General features: G+C 36.6%; 1 protein-coding gene across 1 annotated transcript in view; it reads left to right on the top strand.

Annotated features, from left to right (window-relative positions):
• Positions 1–18,239, top strand: part of RPS6KB2 (Ribosomal protein S6 kinase beta-2) — a 36,581-nt gene extending 18,342 nt beyond the window's left edge. The window contains exon 13 of the mRNA XM_051215364.1: positions 17,431–18,239. The gene's annotated coding sequence lies outside the window, so the exon portion shown is untranslated. The remainder of the gene's footprint in view (positions 1–17,430) is intronic.
• The last annotated feature ends 533 nt before the right edge of the window (positions 18,240–18,772 follow it).

Raw genomic sequence — 18,772 nt, forward strand, 5'->3', positions numbered from 1 at the left:
TTCTATTTGAGACTCGTCAGCTGGATGTATCTGCATCTCATAGTTGATGTTCACCCTGGGATGCAGGCACATCCAGGCTATTCCTGCTTCATTTTACCTGCCAATTGAAGGACAAGATTATTCTATTATATTAGTGTTGAGATGTGAGCTACTGACATCTATAGATTTAAGTAGTGTGTATCATCAACCAAGAGTGAAATGCCTGGAGGCAGAAGGTTGAGAAGATCGAAGAAAAGAGAGCGAGAACAAAGAATGAATGTTGTAGAAATGAAGGAACAGTTAGGTCTGAGACAATTGATTGAAATTTTGCAAATGAAGTATTTATGTATGGTTCCTAGATTTTACTAACAAATTCTGTAATTTTGTGGTCAAATACATTCGATTGTACCCACTTATGTTCTCGTTCACTACAGTGTGACTAAAGCTCATATTATTCATTTAGATAAGACACGCAACACTGGCGGGTATAAACAGGTAAAATGTAAAGCCAAATTATCCTTGCCCCGACCATAGCTTTCACATAAACTCTCGGTTGGCAGTATCGCATTTACGGTCCGGGTAGAATATCTATAGAACAAATTAAATCCCACAAAGTTTTGAACAGTCAGTCAGCTACAACGTAGTACCAGGCACTTATATGCATCGGTCTAAGATGCCATACCTCATTAATACAACACGATGAACACCGGATTCATAAAAGTAGTTAATTCAGTTGTGATAATATATAAAAGAAAGATTGCATATAAGGACATAGTACAGGTAGAAAGAAATAGTTCGTAGAAAGAAAGATATGAAGCGACTTTAATCTCATAGTTTAAGGGAAGACAAAGAGCGTGTACACCGACGCCATTGTGGTCATTCTGAGCCATGTCACCTAGAGTCTCCAACCATTGATTATGATAGTCACGCGAACCCCAACCAAGTAGTCTTCATCGACCAACATGGCTCAAACCAGAAGTTAGTGACTTCAAGCACTGATGCCACATTTTGGTTTGGCCGCCTCTAACTTACTTCCAACCATCCCCTACACTAGAACATTTGTTTGGGATGATTTGGCTGATTTTAAATTGTGATTGTTGAATGTGTCATAAAGTTTCATTAGTATACTAGGATTTGGAAAGACACATTGCATTTCATAAGCTCAATCTTCGATCAATTACGAGTTAAACTAGAGGGTAATAAGATTGAGTTGTAGTTGTCTAATTTTTACTTTTTGACATTTTGACAGTTACAGACTATTCATGTACATTTTACTTTGACCAAGTGCCTGGTCATATTAAATTGTCTGTATCATCTTGTATCTCCTATGTTAGGCAAATGTTCGAATAGGCAGACACAATCGAAGTTTATCAACGCATTAATACACTGTCTTCTTACTAGACTCATTAATTACACTGATGATGGAATCACTTCAAAATGAATGAAAACACAAACGTCCAGTGTTCAGATCACTTCGGTGACTATTTGCATGAGTATCCAGTATGCCCTGGTACGGCCGAGAGTGGGGAGAGTCCATTCACCCTGACTCACATGACCACGTGCATACAACCACTGTCAGGGAAGTTTTACTCACTAGCTTTTCGTAGCATTACTGTTTTCTATGAAATCGAGAGGACGAAAAGTAAATGTCCGGTGCTTTAACCGGGTTGGTGGACACGGAGGATTCAACTAGGGGAGTTGAAAAACCCTCATTCCAAACCAATAGTGCACATGGGCTCCAGGATCCTGAAGGGGAAAATGGCATATGAATTAACTATTGGTCACCGACTACTATGGGACTACATCTCTTAATGCTGCTCCACTAAGTTGTGGATTAAACCTTCAGGTCAAAGGTTCGGGGTGTGACCCCCAAGAAAAGCACCTGCTTCGGTTTGGGCACCCGGACAGTTTTCCAGCCTTAATACATCGCATGATTTGTGTGGCTCATATATATTTGGTGCCTCCTTTTACCTATGTTTATGTGTTTAAACAATAATAATAGTAATAATAATAATAATAATAATGTCATAGTAAGCATCTAGCACTTATCATAAATATTTACCATTATTTCTTAATAAATCACTGGACTAATTACTTTTTGGCTATTATTCTAAGAGAAATAGGAACAGAACAGAAGATAAAAGGTAATTCATTGAAGAGATTGCTTTTAAATTAAGCTATATAGATGTAAGTAAAATGATTAGATAAAGTTGATGATTCATGAAACTATAGCTAAGGATCAGATTCACGTGGCATTATTTACTTGAATCTTCCCATTAATGTTTAGTACTGCAATTGATCAGTCTCTCATATTGGCATATATACATACTGTGCGTATTGTCAAGATATCGTCTCAATTCACAAGCATTCTAAGCAAAGATGGATAGTGGCTAGAATTGGAATCCAGTTTGATGCACGTTTCGTTCTATTTGGGATTCGTCAGCTGGATGTGCCCGCATCCCAGGGTGAACATCAACTATGAGATGCAGATACATCCAGCTGACGAGTCTCAAATAGAACGAAACGCGCATCAATCTGGATTCCACTGCTAGCCACTACGCATCTTTGCTTATAGTTAAGGATTAGTTTAAGAACAAAAATGAGATAGATTTCCCTTACAAGTATAGTTTGAAATTCTCTTTGTGTATGATAGTCTCTAAAGAAGCAAATAAAAAATGGAAACATGCCACTGAACAGTTACGGTTGGTTATGTAAAAAAACTTCTAAATTGCATGTCAATCAAATCGCCTAATTCCATCTAAATAAATGAATTGACAAACGTGTAATAAAATGAAATATATTTTCAGTCAATTACAGTTTTATAAAATTAATCAATATAGGGTTATGAAGATTGTTCGATCTCAATTAAAATCATGAATGGATCAATGTTAGAACACCATTGAAAACTTAGAAGCACAGGAAAGCCATTTCGTTCTAGTGTGGGACTCCTCAGCAGTATGCAGACACTATCTCGCACCTGGGACTCGAGTCCAGGGCTTTCGGTTTCGTGTCCCAACGCTTAACCTCTAAATTAATGAGCCAGCCACTATCCAATGACGTGAATCAATTTGATTTAAGAAGAAGAATCATAGGTTCAAAATTTCCTGTCGACTACCTCGAACCACCATCTTATACTACACTTTCATCTGTCAAAATGAATCAAGGCATTGAAGAATTATTCTTCTAAGAACAATTCGTTAAACAAAATTTGTCAATCATATAGCGGTAATGGCAAAAATGCTTCCTTTATCCGTAACTGAACCAGCTATTTAAATGAGAAACCAAAAGAGAGTAAAAAGCTTTCATTGTTCAACCGAATTGAGAAAACACATTTATCAACATGTATCTTTCTTACTTAGAAAACAAAAGGAATTTTTCTTTCCTTAGAAACTGAAATCGAATATTGCCTGTTAGCAATTCTTAGAGTATCAACTCTATAACAGCTTCTACAACTAAGATGTAATCCATGTAACAAGCTTAATGAACTTTATCAAAATATCTCTTATAGGTTAGAAAGATTCATGGTACAATGGTATATTACGCCGATTTCAATCTCCCTAGGAATAATGAGTTTCAACAAAGATCGTTAAGTACGTGTATGACATAATAGAGAAGTTGGAGATTACGACTGTTCGTAAGAAACCTTTATACATGAAACTACAATTCAATGGGGATGTGGCTAGTGATACTGTGAAATATAGGTTAACGAAAGTAATCACCAGGACATTCTACGCAGTCAATCTTGCGTTGGCTTTCTCTTGTGGATCAGCGATTTTTACCCAAACGAAGGATAAGTTACTTGAGTTGGCCTCCTCAATGTGCATTTACAAATTCAACTGCTCCTGTTGAGATAGCTATGTCGGGCGTATTACCAGGCAACTTAACCAAAGATCGTCATATGTCATGGTATCATGAGTTTTCAATATTATCGAAGTAATCAATGAATGAAGTGATCTTAGCAAATCAATTCAATATATTTTTCTAATGTAAGCTCAAAAATGTCTTGAAATGAGAAAATCATGGTGAAAAAAAAGAAAAAAATTTATTGATACCCATCAAAACGATCACAGTGTTTTTGTTTTACACATTGACAAATATTATCTCAAGCACCTAGTTACAATTAAACTTCATTTAAACAAATTTTGTGGAAATGTATACCATCATATGACTGATAGTTTTAATAAATAAGAACAAACATTCATCAAATCATCTGGATCCATCACTATTTTTACGTTTGGAATAGAAAACATTAGGAAAATCTTCTAGGTTTATTTCAAGTAAATCTTATTATTATTAATTTCAATGTTTGAGATCATGAGTCAATGGAAGCTAGACCATTATGGAAAACCCAGAATCATGGGACTTCTCAGTAGTGCACATCCACGATCCTGTCTTGTGAGATTCGAACCCAGAATCTATCAGTTTCGCGCGCGAGCGCTTAACCATTAGATCATTGAGCGGAAATTCAACGGTGTTAACGTCTAACTCCAACTAATCCACGAAATTGCGCTACCATCCAGCATTGTCGTCAGTCATTTACTATCTCACAACTGACTCGGTTGAACTCCACTGGTCACGGCTTCTCACTAGAACTCTAGGAAATACCTCTTGGTAACCGTCACAAGTGAGTATATGATGATTATAATCAGAGAAGGGTTTTTGTGGATATCATAGTAATTTGATTGTTGAATTCATGAGTCGAATAAACCTAGACCACTATGGAAAACCTGAAAGCACTGGACTGTCGTTTCGTCCTTGTATAAGAATCCTCAACAGTGCACATCCACGATCCTTCTCACGGGATTCAAACGCAGGACCTTCAGTCTCGACTCATGAATTCAACTCTTAAAAATTACTACAATACACAACAACTCCATTCTGATATTAATCATCATGTGCTCACTTGTGATTGGTTTCATGAGGTATTTCCTGGAGTTTTAGTGAGAAACAGTGGTCAGTGGAAGTCAACCGTGTCTGTTGTAAAGGCAGTTACTCACTGAAGACAATGGTGGACGGTGGCACAATGTCGTGGATTGTTTGAATTTAGACATCAACACGATTGGATCCGGTCAGCTCATTATTCTGAGGTTAAGCGTCCGAGAACAGTAATAACAAAGGATCAACAAACAACAGTATGAAAATAATAATACAATGATTCTTTTCAATTTGTTTCTTATACAACACACAACACATCATCCCAGGACCTTCGGTTCTAGATTCGAATCCGGCACGATGGACCGTGGATGCGCACTGCTGATGAGTCCCATACAAGGACGAAACGGCCATTTAGCCCTTCCAGGTTTTTAATGGTGGTCTAACGTCAATCGATTCATGATCTCAATCAAAAAATTATTATTAATTAATAAGATTTATATACCTATTTGGATTTAACTAATACAACACATAAGTACAGGACGACCTTAATAATAAGAAAAATATATGCACGAACACTAGTACCACTTCAGAAATTCACGTCAATTATGTTATTCACATGTGTGTTTGTATTAAAAAGTTCGAATTTGATTAGAATCACCACCCATTGTAGAGGTGATGTTAACATTGATATATTAAATAAGAGCACAGCAAGTTAGTGTGTTATCTAATTAATTTAAATAATTTTGTTCCTTACATGACCAGTGGAGTTAATTCGTGTCAAGTAGAGGCATGTATCCACCTCAGCGAAGTTTCGTGGATTGTTTGAAGTTAGACATTAACATCGTTGGGTGCAGGCCAGCTCAGTGGTCTAAAGACTAAGATTTTGTTTGTCAGAACGAAGGTCCTGGGTTCGAATCCCACGTGTGGGATCGTGGATGCGCACGACTGAAGAGTCCCATACAAGAACGAAACGGCTTTCTAGTGCTTCTGGGTTTTCAATGGTGGTCTAATATTCATCGGTTCATGATCTCAATCAAAAACGTAACGATTTCCACAACTTCATATTCGAAAATAGAAATTGTCATGTTCACACTGATACACACAGACATGTTTATTGGTTATACATATATGTGTTACTTACTGTTGCTCCCAATAGAGCATAAGCAGCCGAACAACATTCTCCAACCCACTCTGTCCTGGCCCTTCCTTTCCATTTCTATTCAATTTTGTTCATTTTTCTCATGTCTGTCTCCAATAATCGGTGTAATGGGTTCTTTGGTCTTCCTCTTTTCGTTTGACGTTGAGGATTCCAAGTGGGAGTTTGGTTGATTTCCTCAATGTGTGTCCTATCCACTTCCAATAGCTTCTTCCTGATTTCTTCCTCCGTTGGGATCTGGTTTGTTCTCTCCCATAGTAGGACATATATGTGTACTAAAGATAAATTAACTACACATGGTATTTTTTTACATAAATCTTCCCATTGATATTCAGCACTGCAAATGATCAGTCATTTATTGGCCTATGCGCGTACTGTACGGATTGCCTAGATATTGCCTTAATTTACAAGCATTCTAAGCAAAGGTGGATAGTGTCTAGCAGTGGAATCCTGATTGACGGGCGTTTCTTCCTATTTGAGACTGGTCAGCTGGATTTATCTGCATCTTAGAGTTGATGTTCACTCTGGGACTCGAACCAAGTATCATTCGTTTCAAACGCGATCGCGTTATCCACTTAGTTATTGAGTCCTGATAGCCACTTGCTTGTACAATAGGGTGAAATTTAAATTTACTTGGTATTGTTCATCAAACTAGATTCCACTACTAGTCACTATGCATCTTTGCTTATAAGATAAATTAACATTACATAAATATCATACTAAAAATAGTTCGAAATTAGATTTAAACATAAACATCTCATATGTGGGTGGATGATCAAGTGAATATGAAACTATTTTTATCAATAACTCATGGTAACTAAAATTTATTTATTTGCCAATTTGAATCTTATTGGCAAGTTTAATATTCAATTAACATTCCTCATGTTACTTAATACTCTAAATGTTTCTGTTATATCCGAATGAACACTGAAACGACTAGTCACTTTCAGGACTAATCCATGAACTATTATATATATATACCTTGTAGTGAACGAGAATATAAGTAGGGATGTCTAGTGAAATTATAATTTATGAACGACCTTTGAGCGACGTTAGACTGACCATGTGAGTGTCCACTTAGATAACTAGGACCAAATGAGGGTTATGAACTAACATCAATTATAGTGCTAAAACTCTATTTATCCAAATGGATGAGTGAATTTCGTCTATAAATTATAGTCTCGCCGGTATGTCTTGGTAAAATCTGAGAAATATATAATAAATACTTCATTTGCTAAATATTCATTAATTGTCTCAGACTTCATTGTTCCTGTATTTCCATACCAATAGCTTTCTGTTCTTGTTCTTTCATGGTCGATCTTCTCGACTTTCTGCTACCAGACATTCTATTCTTGGATAGCGTTATAAACTACTTATGTCGATATAAGTAGCACACACCACAATATTTTTATTGTATAATTATTAAACAGATTGCATGATTTGCTATTCCGAATCGGTTGCCAGTTTATTATTCACAATCTCTGCTACTTGCAGACAGTTTTTGGTTTGATCACTTATAATCGTTTTGTTTTTATTTTAGGGTGTGATATGGTCTAGTCTGTTTGTGTGTAGACTATGTCATTCTAAAATACAAACATGATGGGAGCCGTCTATTGATTTCTGGACTCAAACCCAAGGCAATGAGAAACTAAAGGATCATCAGCTTAGCTGTTGGCTAAGAGTGATTAGAGCTGGAACGGATTCCGACCGGTTTTTTTGTTACATGAATTCAGTCCGTCAGTCATTCAGAACGTAGGACCAGGCACATATATGCATCGTTCAGGTTTCCATACCGTAATAGCACAGCAAGATGAACAGCGAGTCCATAGAAGTGGTTATAATTATATATAACAATTTCTTATATTCTGAAAATAATAATTACAGAATGCAAACCAGGTTACAGGCATGATCAATCTGATATAAACAGTAACCTTAGACGTGCGGAACAAAAATGTGATAAAAGAAAGTTTTAAGTATACTAGTTCAGTAGTTGTTTAAGTAGTACATAAATTACAGAGATCCAATGCATCAGCGGGGAATTTTTAATATTTCTTAAATGGATAGCCTGTTGATTTATTAACGGAGTAATTAAGGCCAATTCGTGTGCCAGATCGAATTATTGATAATTATCCAGGGCTAGACGGCCGTTTCGTCCTTGTATGGGACTCATCAGCAGTGCGCATCCACGGTCCATCGTGCCGGATTCGAATCTAGAACCGAAGGTCCTGGGATGATGTGTTGTGTGTTGTATAAGAAACAAATTGAAAAGAATCATTGTATTATTATTTTCATACTGTTGTTTGTTGATCCTTTGTTATTACTGTTCTCGGACGCTTAACCTCAGAATAATGAGCTGACCGGATCCAATCGTGTTAATGTCTAAATTCAAACAATCCACGACATTGTGCCACCGTCCACCATTGTCTTCAGTGAGTAACTGCCTTTACAACAGACACGGTTGACTTCCACTGACCACTGTTTCTCACTAAAACTCCAGGAAATACCTCATGAAACCAATCACAAGTGAGCACATGATGATTAATATCAGAATGGAGTTGTTGTGTATTGTAGTAATTTTTAAGAGTTGAATTCATGAGTCGAGACTGAAGGTCCTGCGTTTGAATCCCGTGAGAAGGATCGTGGATGTGCACTGTTGAGGATTCTTATACAAGGACGAAACGACAGTCCAGTGCTTTCAGGTTTTCCATAGTGGTCTAGGTTTATTCGACTCATGAATTCAACAATCAAATTACTATGATATCCACAAAAACCCTTCTCTGATTATAATCATCATATACTCACTTGTGACGGTTACCAAGAGGTATTTCCTAGAGTTCTAGTGAGAAGCCGTGACCAGTGGAGTTCAACCGAGTCAGTTGTGAGATAGTAAATGACTGACGACAATGCTGGATGGTAGCGCAATTTCGTGGATTAGTTGGAGTTAGACGTTAACACCGTTGAATTTCCGCTCAATGATCTAATGGTTAAGCGCTCGCGCGCGAAACTGATAGATTCTGGGTTCGAATCTCACAAGACAGGATCGTGGATGTGCACTACTGAGAAGTCCCATGATTCTGGGTTTTCCATAATGGTCTAGCTTCCATTGACTCATGATCTCAAACATTGAAATTAATAATAATAAGATTTACTTGAAATAAACCTAGAAGATTTTCCTAATGTTTTCTATTCCAAACGTAAAAATAGTGATGGATCCAGATGATTTGATGAATGTTTGTTCTTATTTATTAAAACTATCAGTCATATGATGGTATACATTTCCACAAAATTTGTTTAAATGAAGTTTAATTGTAACTAGGTGCTTGAGATAATATTTGTCAATGTGTAAAACAAAAACACTGTGATCGTTTTGATGGGTATCAATAAATTTTTTTCTTTTTTTCACCATGATTTTCTCATTTCAAGACATTTTTGAGCTTACATTAGAAAAATATATTGAATTGATTTGCTAAGATCACTTCATTCATTGATTACTTCGATAATATTGAAAACTCATGATACCATGACATATGACGATCTTTGGTTAAGTTGCCTGGTAATACGCCCGACATAGCTATCTCAACAGGAGCAGTTGAATTTGTAAATGCACATTGAGGAGGCCAACTCAAGTAACTTATCCTTCGTTTGGGTAAAAATCGCTGATCCACAAGAGAAAGCCAACGCAAGATTGACTGCGTAGAATGTCCTGGTGATTACTTTCGTTAACCTATATTTCACAGTATCACTAGCCACATCCCCATTGAATTGTAGTTTCATGTATAAAGGTTTCTTACGAACAGTCGTAATCTCCAACTTCTCTATTATGTCATACACGTACTTAACGATCTTTGTTGAAACTCATTATTCCTAGGGAGATTGAAATCGGCGTAATATACCATTGTACCATGAATCTTTCTAACCTATAAGAGATATTTTGATAAAGTTCATTAAGCTTGTTACATGGATTACATCTTAGTTGTAGAAGCTGTTATAGAGTTGATACTCTAAGAATTGCTAACAGGCAATATTCGATTTCAGTTTCTAAGGAAAGAAAATTTCCTTTTGTTTTCTAAGTAAGAAAGATACATGTTGATAAATGTGTTTTCTCAATTCGGTTGAACAATGAAAGCTTTTTACTCTCTTTTGGTTTCTCATTTAAATAGCTGGTTCAGTTACGGATAAAGGAAGCATTTTTGCCATTACCGCTATATGATTGACAAATTTTGTTTAACGAATTGTTCTTAGAAGAATAATTCTTAAATGCCTTGATTCATTTTGACAGATGAAAGTGTAGTATAAGATGGTGGTTCGAGGTAGTCTTAAGGAAACCTCGAACCTATGTTTCGTGTTATTTGGCACTCATCAGCTAGGTGTGCCTTTAATTTTCATGGAACTGATACTCCCTGACGGATTTAATCCCGTGTCATCCAGCTTCGTAGCCAGAGACGTTGCCATTTTATCTCAACATAGTGCACACCATGTCTAGTCACTTAGACTATTGGCCGCATTATAACTTGTTCGATAGGATTTGATTTGCACTAAGAATAATGTCACACACGACTTTGCTCACCATACAGTAATCAGTCAATTATGAAAGTGTAGTATTAAAAGAACTAGATGAGACATAGTTTCAAAACTACTTAAACTGACATCAAATTGTTAAAAAATTGACTGTAAATAACTCTAATCTATGATTGGTTCAATTGAACACAGACAGGCTAAGGAGGTAGCCAGAGTAACTCATTTAAGCATGTGAGATATAAAAAAAGTATATCATGGACCTTAATGCTTGATGGATAAGTTTTATCAAAAGTAATTCTTTAAATGCAGCGTTTATCCACTAAACAAACAACAAGATGTCAGATATGACATACTGGTTCTACATACCAAGTTACGTGTGCCCGTTACCACTAATGGATGAGCAGAAGTCCCTCACCAGCATTCTCCATCCAACTCTGTTCACCACCATCCTTTAAACTTGTTCCCAGTCTCTATGCATCATTTCCATGTATGCTTCCAATTCTCGGCTTACTGTGTTATTTGCCCATTCACTTTTCCATTTCCATTAGGGATTCCAAGTTATCACTTGCCTAGTGATACAGTTTGATAATTTCTGCAAACTTTGTACCAACTATTTCCAACGTCTTTTCCTAATTTCCTCTTCAAATGGAAGTTGGTTTGCCTTCTCTTTCACAGTAGGCTGGTGATGATTTCATCCGTTCAACCGATATTGAGTATCTCACGTAGACAATTGTTTATAAATACTTGTACATTGTTGATGATGGTTGTAGTAGTTCTCCAAGTTTCAGCTCCCTACAATATAACTAGCTGTGTTGACGTTCGTATTGAAGATTTTGACTTTGATATTGGCTTGAAGACAGTTGTTTTGAATTCCATATGTTGTTCAATTGTAGGGATGCTGTCCTCGCTTTGTCAATCCTCACCTTTACATCTACATCATATCCTCCTTGTTCATCGATGATACTGTCCTGATACGTGAATGTTTCCACCTGTTCCAGAATTTCTTCATCAAGTGTGATTGTGTTTGTGTTCTCTATGTTGCATCTGAGGATGTTGCTTTTTCTGTTGTGTATGTTGAGATCTACTGTTACAGAGACTGCCGCTACACTGTTAGCCATCACCTGCATCTGTTGATGTGTATAGGATAGAAGGGTCAGGTCATCTGCAAAGTCGAAATCGTCTAGTTGCTTCCAATCTGTTCATTGTATTCCGTGCTTTTCGTCAGGTTTCGAGGTCTTCGTGCATCTCGGAATTAATGTTCACACTGAACTCAGTAACTAAGTGGATAGCGCGATGTTGTTTGAAGCGAATGATACTGGGTTCGAATCCCAGGGTGGACATCAACTCTAAGATGCAGATAAATCCAGCTGACGAGTCTCAAATAGGATGAGATGCGCATCAATCTAGATTCCACTGCTAGCCACTATCCATCTTTGTTTATCATGTTTGTTACGTAAGGCAATATCGAGGCAATACACACAGTATACACATCGCCAATAAGAGAAAGTGATCAATTGCAGTCCTAAACATCAATGGGAATATTCAAGTAAACATTAACAAGTGAATTGATTTGACCGAATACCATGGTGCACTTTGTTAGGCAATGGAAAATAACCGATGGAAAGCTGTTAAGCAATTGTATGCAATAAATATCTGTAACTTCAGAATTTCAGTGGATTATCTTCTGTTAAAGTTGATTTTGGTCAAGGATTGATGTCAAAATAATGGTTGAATTCATGAGTCAATTAAAGCCAAACAACGATGGAAAACCTGGAAGCACTTGATGGCTGAGTATGGAACTTCTTAGCAGAGCACATCCAAAAAACACCCTTTCGAATAATAATCACCATGTACTCTTTATTGGCTGGCTCCATGAGGTATTTACTGGAGTTCTAGTGAGAAGCTGAGGTCGGTGGAGTTCAGTCGTGTCTGTTGTAGAGGTAGTTACTCACTGAAGACAGTGGTGCAGTCCCATGGATTGTTTAAAGTTAGACATTAACACGGTCGGATAACGTCCGTTTTATTGTTCTAGAGGTTAAGCGTTCGTACATGTGATTAAAGGTCCTGGGTTCGAGCCTTACGTGCGGAATCGTGGATGTGCATTTTTGAGGAGCCTCATACAAGGACGAAACGGGCTTCTAGTGCTTTCAGGTTTTCCATGTTTGTCTAGCTTAGATCGACTCATGAATTCAACCATTAAAATTAATACAATCTCCATAAAATCCCCTTTTCTAATCAAAATAATGGTTATATTACCTAAGCAATCCTTCAGAGTATCTACTTACTTTAATGAGTAGCTAAACTCATGTTACACATAAGTGAGCTTGCATCAAAAGATTTACAAGAGGTATATATATATGTCTTGTATTAAGTATGAGATATATAACACTTTTTGAGGATAACTAAACTAACTCAATCGATGATATGTCTTCTTAATTGATAAGGACAAATTCAGGGTTTTCCAACCATTAAAAATCACTTGATTTGTGTGTGGGCTGTGATACTGCTCGGGTGCCCGAACCGAAGCAGGTGGTTTTCTTAAGGGACCGCAAGCAAATCCTTCGACCCAAAAGTCTAATCCACAAGGCAGTGGAGCAACGCAAGGAGATGCAGTCCCATAGTAGCCAGTGACCAACAATAGGTTCATACGCCATTTGTTTCCTCAGGATCCTGGAGCTCATTTGCACCATTGTTTTGTAATTCAAGTTTTCCAACTCATCTAGGTGACTCCTTTGTTTCCACCAAACCTATTAAAGCACCGGACATTCGCTTTTCATCCTTTCAATATCATAAACAGCAGTAATCCTGTGAGTAGACGGTAAATCACCAAACTTCAACAGATTTGATCACTTATGTTGAGAAGTACTTTTGGTTTATACCCATTCTTTGTTGATCAGTTGAAAAAATGTTTTGAAATTACGAGATTTCTTGAAGAATTCCTCAAACTCATTCCCATTCTATCCTTTTGCTTTCATATATTTTAAACGGAGTAATTTTTACAAGCTGAATACATTTGGCTATATCTAATCCCATAGCAGTGAAGCTTTGGTATGAAAATGCAGTAGTATACAAAATAAAAAAAGAATAGTTACAGTAGAAATAAATTAATAACCTTTGGTCAGGGAACTGCCTACTGCCTGAGGGATCCAACATAATCCGGAAAAATAATAAAAAATGGCGGATGACGATAAGCCAAATTAAATGAAACAACTGAATCAAGAAATCTATAAACTTTGAAGAACTAAATTAATCCTAATTAAATTTTATGGCCGTTTAGGTCATACATATTAAGTGAAAATCAGTCAATTATAAGAAAGATCAATATCATAGAATCTAAACGTTTAAAACAAAGCTATTGGTGTATGGTAACAAAAGGATGTGTCAGTTAATAGTAAAGGAGTGGAAAATGACAGCGATAGAAGATATTATGGTTAGAATGGGGTTTTTTGTAGATATTGTGGTAATTTAATAGTTGAATTCATGTGTCGATGTAAGCTACACCACCATTTATAACCGGGAAGCATTAGAAAGCCGTTTCGTCTTAGTATATGAATCCTCAGCAGTTCGCGTTCGCAATCTTGACTATAATGATGATGATGATAATGATGATAAAAAGGTATAACCATTTGAGTCCTATTTGTATAGGGTAGAGACAGGTATCTACCTCAAACAATGGGTGTATGGTCGCACAACCACTCATGAATCTATGGAAGTTAGGCATTAACACGATTGGATGTGGGTTCAGTGGTCTAAAGGTTAAGCATTCGTGAGTGAGACTAAATGTCTTGGACTTGAATCCCACATGCGGGAGCTTGTAAACACACTGCTGAGGAGTTCAACGCTTCCATGTTTCCAATGTTTGTCTAGCTTACATCGACTCATGAATTTAACTATTAATATGGAACTTATGTATTGTAAAGTATAGCATACTTGCACAAAATTGAAATATGATGATCCTAACTAAACAGAGTAAACTCAACAGTATTCTTTTCTGTAACATTGATCATATGATCACTTATCCAAATTAGTAATTAGCAAGCACTGTATGATTCTAATAAAATATGAATCTAATTGATACAATAAAATCTCTCTTATAGATAAACGTTAATTTAAAGTTGCTGAATATAGTAATAGATGAAAACATTGTATAGAGAATTAAGGAGAAGATGCTAAAGTTATCAATAATTTTTTGTAAACTTACAAAATGTTTCATATATAGTAGCTTTAATGATGTTTTAAATTGACTTAGTTCATAAGTAGGGATACTACCACACCTAACTCGGGATCTGAAAAGTCGGAAAAATGAAAATTTCGCATATGTGATAAAAATGATCTTGGTGGTATAGTTATAGTATTCCGACACCAGACAATGAATTTTAAGCGTTATTTAAGCCCTAAAGCTTCAGGTTTGGCCATTTCGCTTACTACCCTATATGTGTGTTGTATGAAGTATAAGCTATAAGCTAATTCGATTATAAAATCTAAGCCTGGGTGGTGTCTGACTTTCCTGTTAAACGGGATTGAGCTGTACTGTTTGGGTTGTCACGTGAAAAACTGGATTGTGTCTGGTTCTCCTGAAAACCAATGTAAAATTACCCTGACCCACAAGGGTATATTATATAACTGTGATATAACTTAGTTTATAGGTAACTCTACCTGTAGCTCGTCTAGGGCGACTGTCGGTCTCAAGACTAGGTAAACAAGGTGGGTTGGGTGTGGGATCGTCCACCCTATCCTGTAGAAAACAACCTTGCTGAAAAAAGAAAACACTGACCAGTCAATAAGTATTAGAAATTGATTTTACATCCATATGAAATAGTTTTGAAATGAGTGAAATCTTCACAAACCTTTAGTTTAACAAGTTAAACCTACTTACTTACATCTGTTACTCGCAGCCCACTATGTTTTCGGCCTTCCTTTCTAGTTCTATCCAATTGTTGTTAATTTTCCTGATGTCTGTCTCCGTTTCTTGGCATAATGTGTTCTTTGGTCTTCCTCTTCTTTGACCTTGAGGATTCCAAGTGAGGGTTTGAGCGATTTTCTCAATGTCTGTCCTACCCAACTCCAGAGCTTCTTCCTGTATTCTTCCTCCGATAAAATCTGCTTTGTTCTTTCCCATAGTACGTTGCTGCTGATATTGTCTGGCCAACGGATCCGAAGTATTTCGCTTAGACAACTGTTATTAAACACCTGTATCTTCTGCATGATGACTTTCGTGGTTCTCCCCATACAGCAGAACTGTCTTGATATTTCTATTGAGAATTCTGACCTTGGTGTTGGTTGACAATTGTTTTGATTTCCGGATGTTCTTCAGTTATAGATATACTGCTCTTGCTTTACCGATTCGTCCCTTCACGTCTTCATCAGATCCACCGTGTTCATCAGTTATGCATCTCATATATGTTGTAAAGGTTTTCACATCTTCCAAATGTTCTCCGTCAGCTGTGACTGGATTGATGCATGCTGTATTGTATCTGAGAATCTTGCTTTTCCCTTTGTGTATGTTGAGATCTACTGCTGCTGAAGCTGCTGCTACACTGGTTTTCTTCTCCTACATTTGTTGTCGCGTGTACGATAGAAGAGCCAGACCACCTGAGATGTCTAGGTCGTCCAGCTGTATCCTATCTGTTCACTGTATCCCATTGAAAAAATAATTCAAAAGTTAACAAGTTAAAGATTTTCAATATCTATGTATATCTTACCGATTTATCAACTTTCTTATTTCAGTTGAGATCATTTTTAAACAAAAATTTATTTGTTTTCAATAAAAATTTCTAATGAGGTCGTATAGTTTGGTCGAAGCATATAGTGCATTGATTAATATATATATGAACCATTGAATCATTCATAATTTCATTAGTTTAATGTATTAATTCACAATGAATGTAATCAGTGCCTGTTGGCATATGGACTAACTGGGTAGACAGATGTTATTTATGTTATCTGTATATACATGTTGATAGTATTTTGAGATGATGGTCAACATTCGAATTATGATCAGAATGAGGTTTGTGAATATTGTAGTAATCTAAGGTAGACCACCATTAGAAACATGGAAGCATTGGATGGCTGTTTCGTTCTAGTATGGGAATCCTCAGAGGTACGCATCCACGATCTTGCACGTGGGATTCGAACCAAGGAGCTTCGGTCTCGAACATGAACGATTAATCTCTAGATTGCTGAGCCTACATTCAACAGTGTTATTGTCTAACTCCCATCGATCCATTTATCCACTGTCTGAGGTAGATACGTGTTTCTACCAAATACGAACTGAATTCCACTTCAAGAAATCATCTTGAAACCAGTTACTGGTGAACACATGATGATTATGATTAGAATGGGGTATTTTGTGGAGATTGTAGTAATTTTAATAGTTGAATTCATGAATCGATGTATGCTAAGACGAAACAGCCATTCAGTGCTTCCAGGTTTACCATTGGTGATCTAGCTTACATCGACTCATGAATTCAACTATTAAAACACTTGAATTAACAACACGAGTGTCATTCTAGTTTTCACATATTATCTGCTAAATACATCCGTACTTACAGAGTGTCTTCATTATTGATAAAGATGTTAGAGATGTTTGAGTAATTGACAAAAGTTGAAACTGTAGGGAATATTATACAATGGATTATGAGATATATTTCTGTTGGGTATTTAATAAGTATTTAGTTTACGACATTTTTATATTGCCCTAAATGCTAGATTACATTTGAGTTATTGGCTGTTGAACTAAATGTTGTCTTTCATAACTTACGATTAATTAGTTATGATCCTGTTATGCACTTTCACTTTATAAATAACCTACTTATGTACAGATTGGGATTTCCTTTTTATGGAATGGGTGAAGTTTAAATTCAATCAGTATTGTTTAATTGAATTTTCCCATTGGCTTTTAGGACTGTAATTGATCAGCCTCGTATTGAAATCCAGCTGACGAGACCCAAATGGGACGAAACATGCGTCAAACTGGATTCCAATTCTAGCCACTATCCATCTTTGCTTAGAATGCTTGTGAACTGAGACGATATCTTGGTAATACGCACAGTATGTATATATGCCAATATGAGAGACTGATCAACTGAAGTGCTAAACATCAATGGGAAGATTCAAGTAAACAATATCAAGTGAAGAAAATCGAATGTTTTCAAAAGAACGATTCAACAACAGTCTTTATTAATAAGTGATAAACTAGATGTTTGGATAGACATACAGTGGGGTTGATGTCCATCTGGTAGATGGTGGTTTAGGACAAACAGAAACGAAAAAAGTGTATTTCATCCTATTTAAAGTTTGTTTCATTTTAGTCATAGGTTTTAGTGTTTTCTTCAAAGTCTAACTATAAAATATTTCTTACTGACTAGGTAGATATTTACATTAGTTGATCAGTGAGCAGTTACCAATAATAACCCTGTAAAATGCTCTGGTTGGCGTTATTTTTAGTAAGATGTTTTTCTACGGGATGGGGTTGCCGACCCCATGCGTAACCCTCCTCCTTTTCCCGGGCTTGGGACCGGCAGTAACTCTAGAAGAGCTACAAGCAGCCTCTGCATCAGTAGGTCTAAGCATACACCAGGTAAAATAACAAGATCCTCAAATACAACACGGAGAACACCAATACAATCATACTTGATGGAGAAATTCTGGAACAGGTGGAAACATTCACGTATCAGGACAGTATCATCGATGAACATGGAGGATATGATGTAGATGTAAAAGTGAGGATTGACAAAGCGAGGACAGCATCCCTACAATTGAACAACATATGGAATTCAAAACAACTGTCTTCAAGCCAATATCAAAGTCAAAATCTTCAATACGAACGTCAACACAGCTAGTTATATTGTAGGGAGCTGAAACTTGGAGAACTACTACAACCATCATCAACAATGTACAAGTATTTATAAACAATTGTCTACGTGAGATACTCAATATCGGTTGAACGGATGAAATCATCACCAGCCTACTGTGAAAGAGAAGGCAAACCAACTTCCATTTGAAGAGGAAATTAGGAAAAGACGTTGGAAATAGTTGGTACAAAGTTTGCAGAAATTATCAAACTGTATCACTAGGCAAGTGATAACTTGGAATCCTGAATGGAAACAAAAAGAAGGATGGCCAATGGACACTCTGTGTCGAGAATTGGAAGCAGACAAGAAAAGGATGAATAAGAACTGGGAACAAGTGTAAAGGATTGTGGAGGATAGAGTTGTATGGCGAATACTCCTGAGCGACTTGTGT

Source organism: Schistosoma haematobium, chromosome 2, assembly GCF_000699445.3.
Source record: "Schistosoma haematobium chromosome 2, whole genome shotgun sequence".
NCBI classification, from domain to species: domain Eukaryota; kingdom Metazoa; phylum Platyhelminthes; class Trematoda; order Strigeidida; family Schistosomatidae; genus Schistosoma; species Schistosoma haematobium.